The sequence below is a fragment of the Eptatretus burgeri genome, chromosome 1 (genome assembly GCF_056783735.1).
Source record: "Eptatretus burgeri isolate ZD-2024b chromosome 1, Ebu_testis_v1, whole genome shotgun sequence".
Lineage (NCBI taxonomy): Eukaryota > Metazoa > Chordata > Myxini > Myxiniformes > Myxinidae > Eptatretus > Eptatretus burgeri.
This window is the reverse complement of record NC_140961.1, coordinates 152,919,933-152,938,697: the sequence shown is the minus strand read 5'-3', so window position 1 is coordinate 152,938,697 and position 18,765 is coordinate 152,919,933. Positions and strand designations below refer to the sequence as shown.

Genomic DNA, 18,765 nt, shown 5'->3' with positions numbered 1-18,765 from the left:
GATAGCTTCATGGTCCTCGGGGACTCGTATGTTCTAAAGAACATATCCTTATATTTTCCTTTTATAGTTTCACTCCACTCAAAGAGTGATCCAATAAATATTTGTCCATGTTCTATTGGAGGAAATAAATTAATTTTCCGATTACATTCATCATCATCGAGTATATTCACAAATATTCTTTTGGAACTTAGTTCTTGGTTTATATGTCTTTGTTGAGCAGAAATAAAATGATAAACTTCTCTCAATGCTCTTGTTTGACCACCTCCTGAGCCACACATTATTTATCATAAGCCTCGCCCACTTTTTAATAAGCCACGCCCACTTTTTCAGAAACAATGCCCACTTTGCGAAGCCACTCCCACTTTTCATCAACAACAACCACTTTTGCTAAGCTCCGCCCACTTTTCCGAAGCCCTGCCCACTTTTACTAAGCACCACCCTTTTTTGTGAGGGACACCGACTCTTACATCATTTCCACTTAATCACTGACTCACAAGGATTTCCAGGAGTTGACCAGGGAATTTCCAAAGGAAACCACACCTACCATTCTTTCTATATAAAGGCTTGAAATCCAGACTGAATTTAAACATATTTTTTACTTTTACTGAGAATGGACTGCTGTACTGAGCTTGAGTCGGATAACTTTGGAGTTCCTTGGAGTTCTACTACTTGTATGGAACTAAACCTTCAAGTTGATGAACATGATTCAAACCTGTTATCTCTTGAGGCAAGATTTTCTTTTCATATTTACAGAGTTTGATTTAAGCATATAATAATTTCATAATTAAATCACTAAATTAATACATTAATATTTTCTCTCACAGGAAAATGTATCAGAAATACAAAATGAAAATATTGCTTTTTCCACAACTTGGGGCAAAATTGTTGGTTTGGTTGAAGACCTTATGAGTGACCAAGAACAACAGAACGAGCTCGACCTTGATGACCGAACGTAAGAGTTATACCTTGGAGACCCGCAAAATCCTTAAAAAAAGTTTTACATCGATGGTACTCATTTTGAGTTATCAAGACAATACCCACTGACAAGTTATACCTTGATGATCCAGAATACAAGTTTTATTAAGAAGACTCACAAATTTCAGAAATTTTGAAAAATGGAGATTTCCTTGATGATCCACAGTTACACTCTGTGAGATCAATCACCGAAACCTATAAAAATTGGAAAAATGGAGTTTTCCTTGATGATCCACAGTTATACTATGTGAGATCTATCACTGAAACCCATAACAATTGGAAAAATGTAGTTTTCCTTGATGATCCACAGTTATACTATGTGAGATCTATCACTGAAACCCATAAAAATTTGAAAAATGGAGTTTTCCTTGATGATCCACAGTTTACTTTGTGAGATCTATCAATGAAACTCATAAAATTGGAAAACGGAGTTTTCCTTGATGATGCACAGTTATACTATGTGAGATCTATCACTGAAACCCATAAAAATCGAAAAAATGGAGTTTTCCTTGATGATCCACAGTTATACTATGTGAGATCTATCACTGAAACCCATAAAAATTGGAAAAATGAAGGTTTCCCTGATGATCCACAGTTACACGATGTGAGACTTATTGCAGAAATCCACAATATATCTGGAAATTGAGGTTCTACCTTGGAGTCTTGGATCAATGGTTATATTTTTAGAGATTTGAATTGTGGATTCTGGCTTGATAACTCACAATGTGATACATATCTTGGAAACTCAACAGGAATGTGGTTAAACCTTGGAGACTTGGAAAGTTGGGTTCATTTTGGAGACTTGAAATGTGGTTTCTACAAAGAAGACTCTTGGGGATCTCAACCTATCGATGTCGTTCTTTGTTGGATGGTGCTTGATGAGAGCAATATCAAGAAAGTTCTGGGAAGAAAGTGCAAAAAAGTTCTTACTTCCCCTTTCTACTTCATCAAACCTGAAAGCCTAGAAAGACAGAATTGGAAGAAGAGAAAAAAAAATAAAAAAAATAAAAATATTGTTAGTTCTGGGAAGAAAGTGCAGGAATGTTCTTACTCCCCCTTTCTTCTTCATGAAACCTGAAAGTCTTGGAAGAAGAGAAAAAAAACATTGAAAAAAATATTGTTAGTTCTGGGAAGAAAGTGTGGGAAAGCTCTTACTCCCCCTTTCTACTTCATCAAACCTGAAAGCCTGAAAAGACAAAATTGGAAGAAGAGAAAAAAAAATCTAAAAAAAATATTATGTTGGGTTAGGGTTGGGTTGGTATGGAACTTGTGTGGTGTGGGGTTTGTGTGTGTTGGGTTGTGTGTGTGGGGTTTGTGTGGATGGAGTATAAAGAGGGGCGGAGTCCAAAAATTTTCAATTTATCTTTGTCTTTTGTAATTCCTGTCAATAAAATGAACCTAAAATCCAATCCCCCTTTAAATCATATACCTTATAAGTCCAAGGAACTGTATCTATCACATCAACAATTTATATAAAGCTCATTTGTCTATCGTTTAGTATAACCTTTTTCAAAATGAGATTTCCATCTATATATTCTGACTATATTATATCAACAACTTTGAACTTAGGCTTTTTGGCATTAATCATTTTTCATATTTTAATTTGTAAAGGTTTCTGATGGTTTCCTATTCGTTGACATGTGAATCGTGTCAGTATACTTATCTAGAATATCCTGAATAAAAGATGACCATTGTTGTGAACCGAGTTGTGTGAATTTTTTTAAGTCTCTCTTTTAAAGTGCGATTTAAGCGCTCAATAACGACGGGTTTTCCTTCATTAAAGGTACTGTATAATGTAATGCTGTTATTTTTTTAGAAAATTCATAAATGTCTTATGATAGAACTCTTTACCCTCATCAGTCCACAATTTTGGGGTATTCTCTTACTTTTACGAAATATCTTTTGAAAGGCTAACATATGAGGATTACCTGTTTTGTTTTTTAAAGGGACAACCCACGCATATCTACTCCTCAAATCAATAACGGTTAAAGCATACTTGTGCCCCTTATCATTATTGAGTTCAATCAAATCAGCAGACCAGATATAATCAACTTCCTGGGAATAAGCCTTCCTTCTATGAAACTTTGTGATTATTGGTTTATGTAATTCATCAGCTAATTGTTCTTCAGTCTTAATGACATCATTAGAGCCTATAAGTTTTTTGAATTTCCAAGCCCAAGTTTCACTTTAGTACTGATCATCTTCTTTACGATGAACCTATCAACTTTTTCTCTCAAGGTTGGATTTTGTATTAGAGACAAATTATACAACATTTCTCTATTGGCTTCATGCTTTTCTTCCAAAGTTGTGGTATTCCCATAATCAATATCGTGCCTCATGCACACTTCATCAACCCTATTGATGGGTTTACTCCATCGTTTAGGATTGTCTGACTCATCTAATCTTTTAGCCATGTTTGTGCCTGGACCACAGAAAGAATACCCTGGTAGATGTAATTCCCCTGGTATTCCAGTAGCTGTAAATTTACTTCCTGATAAAAAACTTTTGTATATCTCCTCCACGTTTGTGTTTGGAGATAAATTGACTCTTTTTTGATCTACACACCGAACATATGCCTTTTTGTATAACCCTGTTATTTTTACTTTTTAAAATATGAGATTTTTTAGGTATTAGTTTTCTTTTTACATTTGAGACAATAACTCATTTCTTTATGAGAAAAATTCCTACAGATTGCTAAAACCTTTTTAGTTCCCAACATGCACATTTTAATCTTAATTTTTAAGACATAAAGAATCCTCAGAAATGCCTTCACTCTCTCCTCAAGTATTTAAGAAAAAAATGAAAATCTTTAATCAAAGTCAATCACACCAACATCATCTATCTTATCCCAGAAAAAGATGTCGAAAATATTTCTAATAGACTTGTCAATTCTTTGTTTTCCTCTTGGGTGCATTGAGATTTATTTATTTTTTGCAATACGCCCAATCTTTTTTTAATCTCACTGCTTTCCATATTTTTATATTTATTTATTCTCTCTCTTTCCCCCCTCTTCTGTCTTTGCTCCTTCTCTCTCTTCTCTCTTTCCTCCTTCTCTCTCTTTTTGTATTTCTAAAAGAGCCTCACGTTTTCTTTACTTTATAATTTTTTCATTATGTAACATTTTAATTAAATCTAAAGTTGTCGGTTTATCAACATCAGCATAATGCAAATCTTTTATGGAAAATACCTCATTTTTATGTTGTAGAACAAATTTATTAAAATACCAAATACCCTTTTCTTGAAGGTATGCTTGGACAATGAAATGATAATTTTCTCGAAGCCTTCTTGCTCTCATTTATGTATTAGAAAGATATGATAGAATAATATGATGACACAAAACATCTCCCCATCTTCCCATAGTTAAATCATTTTGTATTTCCTTACTTATTATAAATAATCCTGTTTGTTCTATTTTCGTGATATAAACTCGGCAAAACCATTGTTATATTTACCCTTATTAAAATATTTTATTTTTTGTTTACTAATCGTGCTTCCACAAAGCTCATTCTCAGCACCAAGTGGATAATATCTATCTTACGAGACTGATTTAATTGTTCCAGGTATTGTAGGTTAATTTTAAATGACGAATTATACCCTAAATCATTCACATCATAACCACATTGTTCTATTGTCATACAAACGATACGCCCTTCTTTATAAAATTTTATATTAATTGGAACTGTGAATTCTGCATGACATGGAGATAAAATCAACACTTCTGTATCTTTGGAATACACAGCTGTTTTATGTAAGTATATATATATATATATATATATATATATATATATATATATATATATATATATATATATATATATATATATATATATATATATATATATATATTCTGATAAACATTTAATCTCACAAAGTCATTTGGGTCAGTCGGGCTTGGATAATTTATTAATTTATAAGCATTTTTCATATTAATATTATTTGTTATACTATATTTCTGTCATTCAGCCTGTGCCTTTGTGTAATAATTTGATAAATCAATATCCAATTATTGGGATACACCAAAGAGAGAACCATCTTAACCAACATAAGTTATTTATATTATACTAAAAATAATGTCATAAAATTTTCTTATTTTTGTTGAGTTGAAATAACACATATGGACATAATTGACCACAATACTTGTAATTTATTTCATGGACTTGAAATGTTTAATAAACACCATTCTGGAAGAATTTTATGATATCAACAGGTGGTGGAAAACCAAAACTATCAAAATAATATTTTTGTTGACGATTAAAAATACAAACCCAATGAGAACCGTTCCCATTATTATCTTCGAAGTTCATAATAATATTATTTGTAAATTTGGACACATTTGTTAATTCATCTCTCATACAAATAACCACATTATGAATTTTTAATTTCTTACAATATTTGACAATTTGTAAATTTGATGTTGTATTCTTTCCAAATTCTTTAAACCACTCATCAATGCTCATTTATTTATGAGAAAGATATAATCCATTCCTCCTTTTGGTTAATTTTTTCCATGCTTGTGCGATACAAGAAAGCATATCTCCAACAAACAATCTCGCTTTATCAGGCTAATTTTCAAGTTTTTCAACAAAATCTACAATTACACAACTTCCAATCATTTGTTTCTACAACTCTTTGTTATCTCTTTCCAATTCTTTTTGAGCCCGGAGTTGAGCCTTCCTCTCGTTGGAAGCATTCAATGCTGCTGAAATACCACCCGTCAATGCTCCTGCCGCACTTAAACCAGCAAATAAAGGAATTAGAAATGGGAGAAATCCTCCACTTGTCTCTCTTATTGAATATTTCGTAAAAATTGGTTTTGACATTTTAATTTTAAGTGAGCTAGTATCGTTCAAGATTTTAACCTGTTCTCTTGTGAGCAAAACATCAATTCTTACTGCTCCTTTTCTCTGAATTGTATTAACGTTAATCATACGAGGCTTTTGAATTTGAACACAAGATGATAGTTTTTGAAGATTGATTTGATTAACATATACCCTAGTTGGTACTTTGCCACTCTTTTATTTAACAAAAAAATTATGTGAGACTTTAGCATAACACCATTATCTATCTTAATCTGTCATTCTGTTTCCTCCAAAAGCAAACAATATGCATCAACTTCTTCACTCTCTCCTCTTTCATTGTATAGGGAAGTTTCCACTCGATTAGACTTTATAGTTTCCTTTTGAGCACTCAGGTCAAATGCATAGATTGTATTCAAACTTTTAAATGCTTTCATACCCAAAATAGGTTCTTTATTTCCATTAATTCACACAACTTTTGGTCAGACTTGTATGCTTCATCAGAATCATTTTTTTCCCAATTAATTTCCAATCGATCTCGTGGATAAAATATTCCATCTCGAGAAACACGAAATTGTTTCACCATAGCATTATTATCACTCAATACACGATTCTTATCAGTAGCAGTATCACCATCTGGTTTTTTTAAGAATGATCCACAGATCTCGTGGCTTTCCTTCCAGAACACCCAAATTCCACGTGGAAGTGGTTTGCTTCAGTTTAACGTGTTGACATCTTCTTTTAAGGTATGATACATTGAGTGGTTTCTTTGAGTTAAGTCTTCAATTCAACATCTCTTCTGTTTTAAGATTAGGAGTATATTTAGATATATACAAACTCATTTCATCAATTACAAATTTATTCTGATCCCAAAAAGCACTTCCAACACCAAAAAGTAATCTATTTTATTTATCATTCCTTTGTAGTTGAAATCTAATTTTTAGACCATACAGAACTTTATCATGATCACAAAATCCAAATGTACCTTTAAGAGGAGCTGCTGCAGTTAAACTATTACCTGCTTTTGCATCATCATTATACATTCCTTTCCTTTGACTATATCCAGGGTCTGTGTTTGTTCCTGTTGACATATCAGGAAAAAGACCTTAAACAGCCCCCTTTCCCATTCTATCACTGAATGAATATAGTGTAAATTTCATCATTTCGGATACAGCAGAGACATAATCAACTGCTTCAACTTCTTGTGTTCCAATCGGAAAAAACTCCTTGATGGATTTCGATGAAACTTGGTGGGGGGGGGGGTTAGGTGTGGTCCAAGGATCATGCCATAAAATTTTGGATTTGGTCCCCCCCCCCAAAAAAAAATTGTTCGAGAAATTTTTTTTTTTTTTTTGCAATTCTACATGTTTTAAGTGATTTCCAACCCCCCCCCCGCCCCCAAAAAAATTGTTACCCCCCCAAAAAAAAATTGTTGGAGATTTTTTTTGTATTTCCACATGTTTGAAGTGATTTCCAACCCCCCCACAAAAAAATTACCCCCCCAAAAAATAGAGAATTTTTTTTTTGCATTTCTACATGTTTTAAGTGATTTGCAACCCCCCCAAAAAAATTGTAAAGGAAAATTTTTTTTTGCATTTCTACATATTTTAAGTGATTTCCAACCCCCCCCAAAAAAAAATTTTTGAGAAAATTTTTTTTTTTTGCATTTTTACATGTTTTTAGTGATTTCCAACCCCCCCCCAAAAAAAAATTGTTACCCCCCAAAAAAAATTGTTGGAGAATTTTTTTGTATTTCCACATGTTTGAAGTGATTTCCAACCCCCCCCCACACAAAAAAATTCACCCCCTCCAAAAAAAATAGAGAATTTTTTTTGCATTTCTACATGTTTTAAGTGATTTGTAACCCCCCCAAAAAATTGTTACCCACCAAAAAAAATTGTAAAGGATATTATTTTTTGCATTTCTACATATTTTAAGTGATTTCCAACCCCCCCCAAAAAAATTGTTTGAGAAAAATTTTTTTTTTTGCATTTTTACATGTTTTTAGTGATTTCCAACCCCCCCAAAAAAATTGTTAGAGAAAAAACATTTATGCAATTTTTTTTTCAACAAAATTTCGATTTTTTTTTTTTGCATTTTTACATATTTTAAGTGATTGCCAACCTCCCCCCCCCCCCACCCCAAAAAATGTTGGAGAAAAGAACTATAACTCTGTCAGCACTGTTGACATCATATTTAATGAATAAAGGGGCTGTCACACCTTGACGATTTAGCCAACCTATGCCGATTTATGAAAAATTTGCCTAATACGCTGGCACACGTCGAATACGTTTTGGGTAGGTTTTGTATACATTAAGATCCCGTTGAAAAACACTGCCATAAGTCATAGTACGCTGGCTTTAATCGTTGAACTTTGTGTTTTTTCTCAACTTTTCGTATGCTGAAAATTTTACGACGTACTCGGCGTTTGGCTCACACGTTCTGCTACGCTGGCCATAAGGTTTAGGCACGTTATGCGATACTTGACACCCGTTATTTATGTTACTCATATGTGGAAACACGTTGAGGTAACATTTGCATACCCGAAACTTATTCATAAACTCTAGGTAACGTTTTATAAGCACGCTACACGAACGTTGTTCACAGCATGCAATGCGCTACTTGAAAGTTTCTCATACATCGAAACACATCAAAGTAATGTTTAGGGAACCCGTTACTTATTTATTATCTACGAGTAACGTGCTTGGGAATTAGTTGTAGAGCATGCCCTACGAACAAATACGTACATGAACATATTGAACTTTTTTAGGAGTATATTCTATTGTGGGAACTGTGGAAACACCTTTAATTTTTTTCGGAGTATATTATATTGTGGGAACTGTGGAAATATCTTTAATTTTTTCTTGGGAAGTTTTTAAAAGTTGATTAAAAATTATCTCTTTTTTCTTTCAAATGCTTCTTCACCTGTTACTTAACCTCCGCCATCTTCGAAGATGGATGGAGGTTACTGTTTTTACCCCTTTCTGTTTGTTTCTTTGTTTGTTTGTGAACAGTATTACGGAAAAACTCCTTGACGGATTTCGACGAAACTTGGTGGGGGGGGGTTAGGTATGGTCCAAGGATCAAGCCATTAAATTTTGGACTTGGTCCCCCCCCCCAAGAAAAAAATAGTTCGAGAATTTTTTTTTTTTTTTTGCATTTCTACATGTTTTAAGTTATTTCCAACCCCCCCCCCCCAAATTGTTACACCCCCCAAAAAAATAGAGAATTTTTTTGCATTTCTACATGTTTTAAGTGATTTGCAACCACCCAAAAAAATTGTTACCCCCCCCTAAAAAAAATTGTTAGAGAATTTTTTTTTTTTGCATTTCTACATATTTTAAGTGATTTCCACCCCCAAAAAAATTGTTTGAGAAAGAAATTTTTTTTTGCATTTTTACATGTTTTAAGTGATTTCCAACCCCCCCAAAAAAAAATTGTTAGAGAAAAAACATTTTTGCAATTTTTTTTAAATAAAATTTCGATTTTTTTTATTTTTTTTTGCATTTTTAGATATTTTAAGTGATTTCCAACCTCCCCCCCCAAAAAAAAAATGTTGGAGAAAAGAACTATAACTCTATCAGCACTGTTGACATCATATTTAATGAATAAAGGGGCTGTCACACCTTGACGATTTAGCCAACCTATGCTTATTTATGAAAAAATTGCCTAATACGCTGGCACACGTTGAATACGTTTTGGATAGGTTTTGTATTCATTAAGAGCACGTTGAAAAACACTGCCATGAGTCATAGTACGCTGGCTTTAATCGTTGAACTTTGTGTTTTTTCTCAACTTCTCATATGCTGAAAATTTTACGACGTACTCGGCGTTTGGCTTACACGTTCCGCTACGCTGGCCATAAGGTTTAGGCACGTTATGCGATACTTGACACCCATTATTTATATGTTACTCATATGTGGAAACACGTTGAGGTAACATTTGCATACCCGAAACTTATTCATAAACTCTAGGTAACGTTTTATAAGCACGCTACACGAACGTTGTTCACAGCTCGCAACGCGCTACTAGAAAGTTTCTCATACATCGAAACACATCAAAGTAATGTTTAGGGAACCCGTGACTTATTTATTATCTACGAGTAACGTGCTTGGGAATTAGTTGTAGAGCATGTCCTCCGAACAAATACATATGTAGACGTATTTGACGTCTTCGTGACGACGACAAAACTTATTGAACACGTTTCTAACAAACAGCTGACGTAGAATGACGTATTCACAGCGATTTGGGGAATTGGTATATAAAAAGGGCCTTCGCAGGAGGAACCCGTCTTTTTTTTAGACTTTGTGGTGAGTACATGGTGATGTCATTCCGAGAGGTGGAGGATAGGGCAAGGCTGAGACGACAATACCTACCTGTCCTCGAACATCAACATGACCTCATTGAGTTGACACTGCACCAGTTGCGTGCTAATAGCACCGGGAGAAGAAGACGTGAACGGAGGAGAAGGAACTGGGTCAGACCATGGATCGGGAGGCGACGCTATTACGGCATATATGACCAGCTCATGGTGGAACTCCGGAACGAGGACCATGCATCCTTCATGAACCTCCTGCGAATGCCTCCAGCAATGTTCGACGAGCTGCTAGCCAGAGTGGGTCCAAGGATAACCAAGGATTATTATGAAATCATTTCATTAGTCCAGTCGAAGCGATTTACCTTGTTCAATGGAAATGATTTCTATTGCCCAGCACCAGCGTCCAAAAACAATAGGCGAGTGACAGCAAGTTAACTCGTTCAATGGAAACGATTTGAATTGCCTTGCACCAGTGTCAAAAACCAATACGCGAGTGACAGCCGTTTATTAAAATAGTTTCGTGGCAGTCAATGGATAGCAAATGTCACGTAATCGTAAACGATGCGCTCCCACGTTATGCATGCACCAGACTATCGTTGGGCAGAGGCTATGGACGCCTAAAACACGACAAGCAATCGTTGGTATAACTAATCTATAAGTTATCGAAGCGTTCTGTGTTCATTACTGTACATTATGCATGTGTCAAAGTCTTTTTCAATAATTTCAATAGTAAAACAAAGAAATATTTCATCTTCGGAATGAGGAAAAAAAAATTAGCCCTTTCAGAACATCGAACAATGGTGCAAAGTATTCTCCTATTCGTCGACGCAACGAGGATCCATCATCCCCCACATTCTCCACATCACGCTCACATACTACGACTGACATAGACATACAGCTACTACCAATGCTACTACCACTACTACTACTACTATTATTACTGTCACGCACACCTACTACTAGTAATCGTACTGCTACTATTGATACTACCGGCGTTCACATCTAATCACCATGGAGTCTGGAACAATGATGGGTTTTTATTGTGAAGCCCATTTGTATATGCCAATTCCCCGAAACGCTGCAATATGCCAGTACACGGTAGAAGTAAGTTAGAAACACTTTCAGTAAGTTCTATGATTGTCGGGAAAGACGGCAATTTAATTCGTCTACATACGACAATGTGCGTTTTACATACGTTACAAATAGGTTCATAGCATGTTACTCAAAAGTTAGAAGCACGTTTTACTTAGGTTCAAAACATGCTACTCATCGGGAAAACGCACGTTACTCTTTCGTTCATGGCACACCAGTCATTGCTTCAAGGCCAGTTATACATCGTTTCAATGCACGTTACTCATAGTTTCCAAGCACATTAAACATAGGCTAAGCTGACGCTACTCATTTGTTCAAAGCACATTACTCATCGATTAGAAATTTGGTTTCAAGTATGTTGGCCATTACGTTGACGTGCTTCGACTTATGAGTAACCTACAAGTAACGTGTGTTCGCCATGTTTAAACGATTGCGGAACGTGCTAGGAACAGATGCCAATGCATGTGAAACATGTGAGCCTTACGTCGAGTACGTCTTAAAATTTTCAGCATGCTTGAAATTTCACGACATACCAAACGGACTAGGTAACATGCCAGCGCAATTCAATGATTTCCAGCATACTCTAAACGTATACACAACTTACCTATAGCGTATCTGACGTGTGCCAAGCGTTGTAAACACATTTTTCATAGAATGGCATACGCCTGCAAATTCATCAAGGTGTGACTGCCAGGCTGACACTTCAAATTCTCAGGTAGTTTTGATTTCAATCTGCGCCCAGCAAGTTATTAACTGGCTACGCCTCGAGTTCACTGGCGATACGTATAGCACGCAAAGGGTAAGTTAAACTCTCGTTTGTCATAGGTTTTGAATGCCGACCACAAGGTAAGCATCGTTGGTAAAAGTTATGTATAACACAACGAAACGTTCTGTGCCCGTTCCTAATATGTTATGCAAACGATCAACACGTTATGAATACGCCAAAAATAAAAAAAAACATCAAAATTTCAGTGTACGCCAGCGTTTTACATACATTTTTATACGTTGCCATTGCTGCCTAAAACGTCAAGGTGTGGCAGGGCCCTAAGATATAAGGTTCACTTGAGTGACCCAGCAGTATTGGCGGCGGAGGTTTTGCACTCTCCCGAGTGCTTCCCCTCTAGTTTCTGTCTGTGTTTCTGCTTTATGTCTTCCTGTTGTTTTACAACTTTTGAAACCAACTCTTGATGTTCCTTAAATCTTCTTGCTCTTTCTTTCACATCCTTTTATTTATTGGAAAATATCATTTAATAAATTGCAAACATCAACAGGGAAATTTTCCTTTTCTTCATCATCCAAGTCGATATGTTCAAATATATCATTTTCTTTAAATATTTCATCAAATTCTTTATTCACACTAATACGACTTGTAATTTCTTCTTCACGAATACTTGCATCTCTGCTTTTCTTACCTTTGCTTTGAGTTTCTTCATCAATATCAAAACCGAATGATAAAATCTTAATACCGCTCAGATGTTTAATAATTTGACTCATTCCTTCTGGATTAGTTACAAATATCCCAAGACCACCAGATTTTAGTTTCTTTAACTCACAATTACAATGTGATTATTTTGTTGTACCAAGAGAATCCTCCCAAAATATTTGACCTTCATTGCTCAATCGCATATGTTCCTCCACTGAAATATAGTGATAATCTTCACCTTTTACGTCTCCAGATCTTATTGCTCTAATTGTTGTTGATACAATGCGTAGCACGGGATGTTTTTTGAGTAAATTTACAATATTCTCATTTAGGCCTATACTATACAAGAACCTTGATTATTAAAGTTGTTTTTTTCCAGAAGCAGATTTACCCACAACATTTATAATAGTAGTTGTCATTTATATATGTAATTGTTTATAAAACAAAAAGTATATCCCTTAATATCTCATCTTATTTCACAACAATATATTTATATTTTTCAGTTGTGTGCTTCATGTAATCCCCAAATTACTTTTTACTACATAATGTCGAACAATTATCTCTCCAAAAATGGGATATATCTATTGAATTTAACTTGAATAAAATAAAAGTATAAGCATTGTTTCTGATGGAACAACGAGGAAGTTGAAAGTACGATTAACTAAGATAAATACAATTACAAGAAGAATGTCTCCCTCTTTTGCAATACCTGTCCATTACCATTTGGTTTCTCTCATTAACACAATCATCAAAGATAACGAGGTCCTTTTTTGATTCATCCAAATCTTGTGGAGATGGTATATTATCCGTATTATCACTAAGAATACAAGTTATCGGTTTCGATTTCTTTTTATATCTCTGTGTATCACAAAATAGTTGAATTATTTCTTCGATGTTGTAATCATTTAATTTGTTTTGAAGTTTAAATAAACCAATTATATCCTCTTTATGAAGACCAGCATTAAAACCTTGTGAGAGTCGTTGATACTCAGGTTGAAAACTCGACTTTGTGAAAATTATTATATTATCATAATCTAAAACATTGGGAGTCAGGAGCATCTATAAAAGTAAGCAGGTTTTTCCACATCCGCTTGAACCAACTATGAGACATCTTAATTGTTAAATTTTATCTTATTTTCCCAAATGGGTAAAAAAATCATTCATTTATTATATTTGTAAAACAGGTTATTTAATTTATTATTGGCTTTTTTAGAAACTCTATATTTTATCATTAGTTGGGGTTTAATTTCAAGATAATCCAATATTTTATTTATGCAATATATTGTGTTGATATTTTCCTAAAAATGACAATCATGAATAATATATTACAACAATCCTTTGAACATTTCTCTAATATGTTCAGTTTCTTCCCTTGTAAGGAAGGTTGTGTTACCACCCTCATACTTTACATTCATTTCTCGAATCAATCTAGCAAAGTAATTCATTTTTGGTGTAAATCGAAAAGAATTATTTTCCTTTTTATATTTTTTATTGTCATTAATTGGAAGATAATCACCGAATATACATTGTTTGTAGGCTTTTGACTCTGTGTTCAATCTCACTCTATCACATGCAGGACAATTCTCAAATTTGTCATATGGAGAATCAGGGAATTCAAGAGTTTCAAAATCTACTGAATTATTCATATGAATAAAGTAAAACTTTACTTAAACTGAAATTCCTCTTCGGTATCATATTCAGTACTTTCACAATCATCTATAAAACTACTTTCATAACTATCGTTTGAACACAAACACTCAGTATCATAACTGTAGTTTGAACACAAACTCTCAGTATCATAATCACTCTCATAATCTTCAACATCTTCAGTTGAATAATGACTCGTATTAAATTAGTAGAAAAAACATTACCATCGATATCTATATACTTTTTTTCTTTAACAGATTCAACGAGTACATTTTTTTTATATTTAAGGTCATTTTAAAATGATCCTGAACTACTTTTGAACGAAATGTCATTTCACCTGATATATTGACATTCTATATTTCTTCAGGATTAATATATTCAGGGTTTTTGAAAAAAATACAAATTTCTCCTTGCATATTACAGATGGTCTTATGTTTTCTTTCTGAAGCTTCATCCATCATGTTTTTATTTTTGATACTTTTTCTTGTTTCATTGCTTTTTCTAGTTTTGAATATATTACCAGAAGGAGAGGAGAAACTTTTGTTAGAGATACTTTCATTGATGTTCTTCCAGATATACTAAAAGCCCTTCCACTGAAGGAAATTGAAGAACTCATATTATTCACCATTATTGTTTTTATCCAATAGTTGTTATATTCATCTTTGTTCAATTTTACAGACTTGAAATATTTCTCAGTATATTTTACAAATGAATAGCTTGATTGAAACTAGTCTTCTTTGTCTTGATACATTGTATTTATTAAGTGAAAAAAGTTGGAGGATAAAATTGTTTTAAGTGCAGATTCACCAATAAATTAATAGAAATTTTTATCAAGAACATTTTATTTCAAGCAAAGTTTTATTATATAAATATGGTGAATACAACGTACTGCAATGTTTGTAATCATGAATATAAATATTATCAAAAAACACGTTCAAACCAACAAACACACATTCAATCTTTTCAGACAAATATCTTCACTTGACCAAGAAATAAAAATTGGATCGATGTGATAATGATATTCTTTAAAAAACTTTTTTGTAATAAACACCTTCAATCATGCAAACACAAGAACAATGAAGAAAGAGAAGTTAAATTCTCCATTGAAAACACTGAATGGGCATTTAAAGGGCATATAAAAATATGGTTGTTTCATTGTCAAGACCCTGGACCATCTTTAAACATGGAAGCTGTTGATATCGTTAAACAAAGTATTGAAACTATAATTAAAAACACATAAAGTGAAAAGAAAACTTTTAAGTTTTATATGGGAGTAAAGTTGAAAATGGTATGACAAGACGATGAAACTACTCCCTAAATGAGGACAAACCCTCACTTTATCTCATCATTTCCAGATTTTGAAAGATGTGATGTTTACAATGATCTACAGAGACAAGAACAAGATGTTGATAACACTGTAGTAGGTAGTGTATTTACTATTACAAAAATAATATTTTTAGATATACACATCTTAAAATCAGATCCTCTTCAAGCTTTTTCAAATCTTGATTTACCAAAAGAGATAAAACTTAAGAAAGCAGTTGTTAATATTCAAAACAAAGATAATAATTGTTTTCTATGGTCTGTTCTTGCTCACTTACATCCTCCACAATGGAATCCTGAAAGGGTTGAACATTAAAAGAAATACTACAATACATTAAATGTTAAAGATTTAAAGTTTCCAATGTCATTGAGATATATTCCTAACTTTGAGAAAATGAATAACCTATCTTTTAGTGTATATGGATTAACGGATACAAACAATTTTCAGATTTTAAAAATTTCAAACAACTGTAAAAATGATGAAACACACATTGACCATCTCCACTTCATTTCAAAGGAAAAATCACATTATGCTTTCATCAAAAATTTCTCAACATCAACCAAATCACAACGATATAAGAGAAAATGTAAAACATATCCTTGTAAGAGATGTCTCAACTCTTTTCACACAAAAGAACGATTAAATCAACATTCAAAATATTGTAGTGATCATAAATCAACCGTAATCAATTTACCAAAAGCAGGTTCAAACATATCATTCAAAGATATTAACAAATCTATAAAATATCCGTTTGTGAAATATGCTGATTTTGAAAGTATCCTTGAAAAGATAGATACTGTTTCTCCAAATCCAAATAAATCATACACAAATAAATATCAAAAACATGCTCCTTGTGGTTTCTGTTATTATATCAAATCAGCTGTTGGTGAGGAATACAAGTTAGAACTTTATAGAGGAGAAGATGCCTCAGAGGAGATTGTAACACGAGTGGAAAAAGACTGTATAAGACGAAGAGAAATAATGGTGAAAACCTATAACCCAATGTCATTAACAACGGGAAAGAAAACGGAATTTAGAAAGAAGAGTATCTGTCATATTTGTGAGGAGAAAAATGAGGGAGACATCAAGGTTAGGGATCACTGTCATCTTACTGGTAAATATTAGAGTCCAGCTCATTCCCATTGTAATTTTAATTTCAAGCCTCCAAATTTTATTCCAGTCTTTCTTCAAAACAATGCTCACTATGACACACATCTATTTATAAATGAACTTTCAAAGACATCTGCAGATATTTCTGCCATTCCTAACACAGATAAAAAATACATCTCATTCACAAAAACAATTCATAATCCCCCATAACACATATCAGATTTCTTAACACATACAAGTTTATGTCAAGTCCATTATCTAACTTAGTATCACATACTAAAAACTTCCCGAGTCTTAAATCATATTTCTCAAATCAAGAAGAGATTGATCTCTTATCACAAAAGGGAATATATCTGTGTGACTATAGGGATTCATTTGAGAAGTTTAAAGAAACACAACTTCCTTCAAGGGAAAGTTTCTATGGAAAGTTCAATAAAACTCATATTTCTGAGAGGGATTATACACAAGCTAAAGAGGTTTGGGAGAACTTTAATATAAAGAATCTTGGAGAATATCATGATTTGTATCTTAAAACTGATGTATTGTTATTGGTTGATGTGTTTGAAACTTTTAGAACAGTCTGTCGTAATAAAAAATCTTATGGATTAGACCCCGTTCACTATTACACAGCCCCAGGCTTATCTTGGAGTTCCATGTTAAAAATGACAAAACAAAATTTGGAATTAATCATTGATATAGGTATGCTTTTACTTATAGAGAAGGCCAAAAGAGGAGGAATATCTCAAGTATGTTCCAAGAGATATGCTAAAGCAAATAACAAATATCTTCCTGATTATTATAAGAATGAGGACAACTCTTTCCTGATGTATTATGATGCTAACAATTTGAATTGGTGGGCCATGTCTCAATCTTTACCTTATGGAAAACTTAAATGGGTTGAAGAAAAACATTATGAAAAAGTTTGACTTGACATTGTAATGTCCTCTCAAAAATAATTGGATGAAGCTGAAGTTGGATATTATTTTGAGGTTGATTTAAAATATCCAGAAGAAGTTCATAACAAACATAAAGTCCTACCTTTTGCCCCTGCAAAAGAAAGTCCAAAAAAAGAAAGTCCATTTAATATAAAAGGTAAATCTCCAGAAAAAATACTTACAACATTAAATTATCAAGAAAGTTATGTTTTACATCAAAGGAACTTGAGTCAAAATTTATCTGCAGGGTTGAGAGTGAGGAAAATTCATCGAATTTTAAAATTTAAACAAAGTCATTGGTTGAAGAAATATATTGATTTTAATACAAAAAGGACAACAGAAGCAAGAAAAGATTTTGAGGAGGACTTTTATAAATTAATGAATAATGCTCTATTTTGAAAGACTATGGAAAATGTTAAAAATCGACACAACATAAGACTTGCTACATCTTGGAAACAGGCTTCAAAGTTAATTAATAGACCAAGTTTTCAACGAGCAGAGGAGTTTTCAGAGAACTTTTGTGCTATTCATTTGAAAAAAGAGAGTATTGAAATTGATAAACCGATTTATATAGGAACATCAATTCTTGACTTGTCAAAGTCGTTAGTTTCTGACTATTACTCTAATAATTTAAAATTAAAGTATAATATAAGGATAATGTGTCATTGTTAAATATGGATACCAATAGTTTTATGTTAGAAATTAAGACAAGTGATGTAAATTAGGATATGATCGATAATATTGATATGTATGATACAAGCAATTATAAGTCTGATAGTGTGTTGTTTTCATTAAAGAATAAAAAAGTTATTGGTAAGTTTAAGAATGAGTTGGGTGGAAAGGTCATGAGTGAATTTGTGGGTTTGAGATCAAAGTCTTATGCTTCTTACGTATCTTGATAATAATAACATTGAAAGATGTGATAAGAAGCTAAAGGGAATAAAGAAAAATATAATCAAGGAAACAATAAACTTTAAACATTATTACAACTGTTTAACCTTAAAGAAGGAAGAGTACAGAAAAATGAATACAATAAGAAGTTATAAATATCAATTATATACATAACAGATAAATAAGCAACCATTAGGAGCTTTTGATGATAAAAGATATATTTTAGAGAATGGAATAAAGAGTATCCCTTATGG

General features: G+C 33.0%; 1 pseudogene; it reads left to right on the top strand.

The window, feature by feature from the left end:
- The first annotated feature begins 610 nt into the window (after positions 1-610).
- Positions 611-2,223, top strand: LOC147035770 (uncharacterized; annotated as a pseudogene).
- Positions 2,224-18,765: the final 16,542 nt, after the last annotated feature.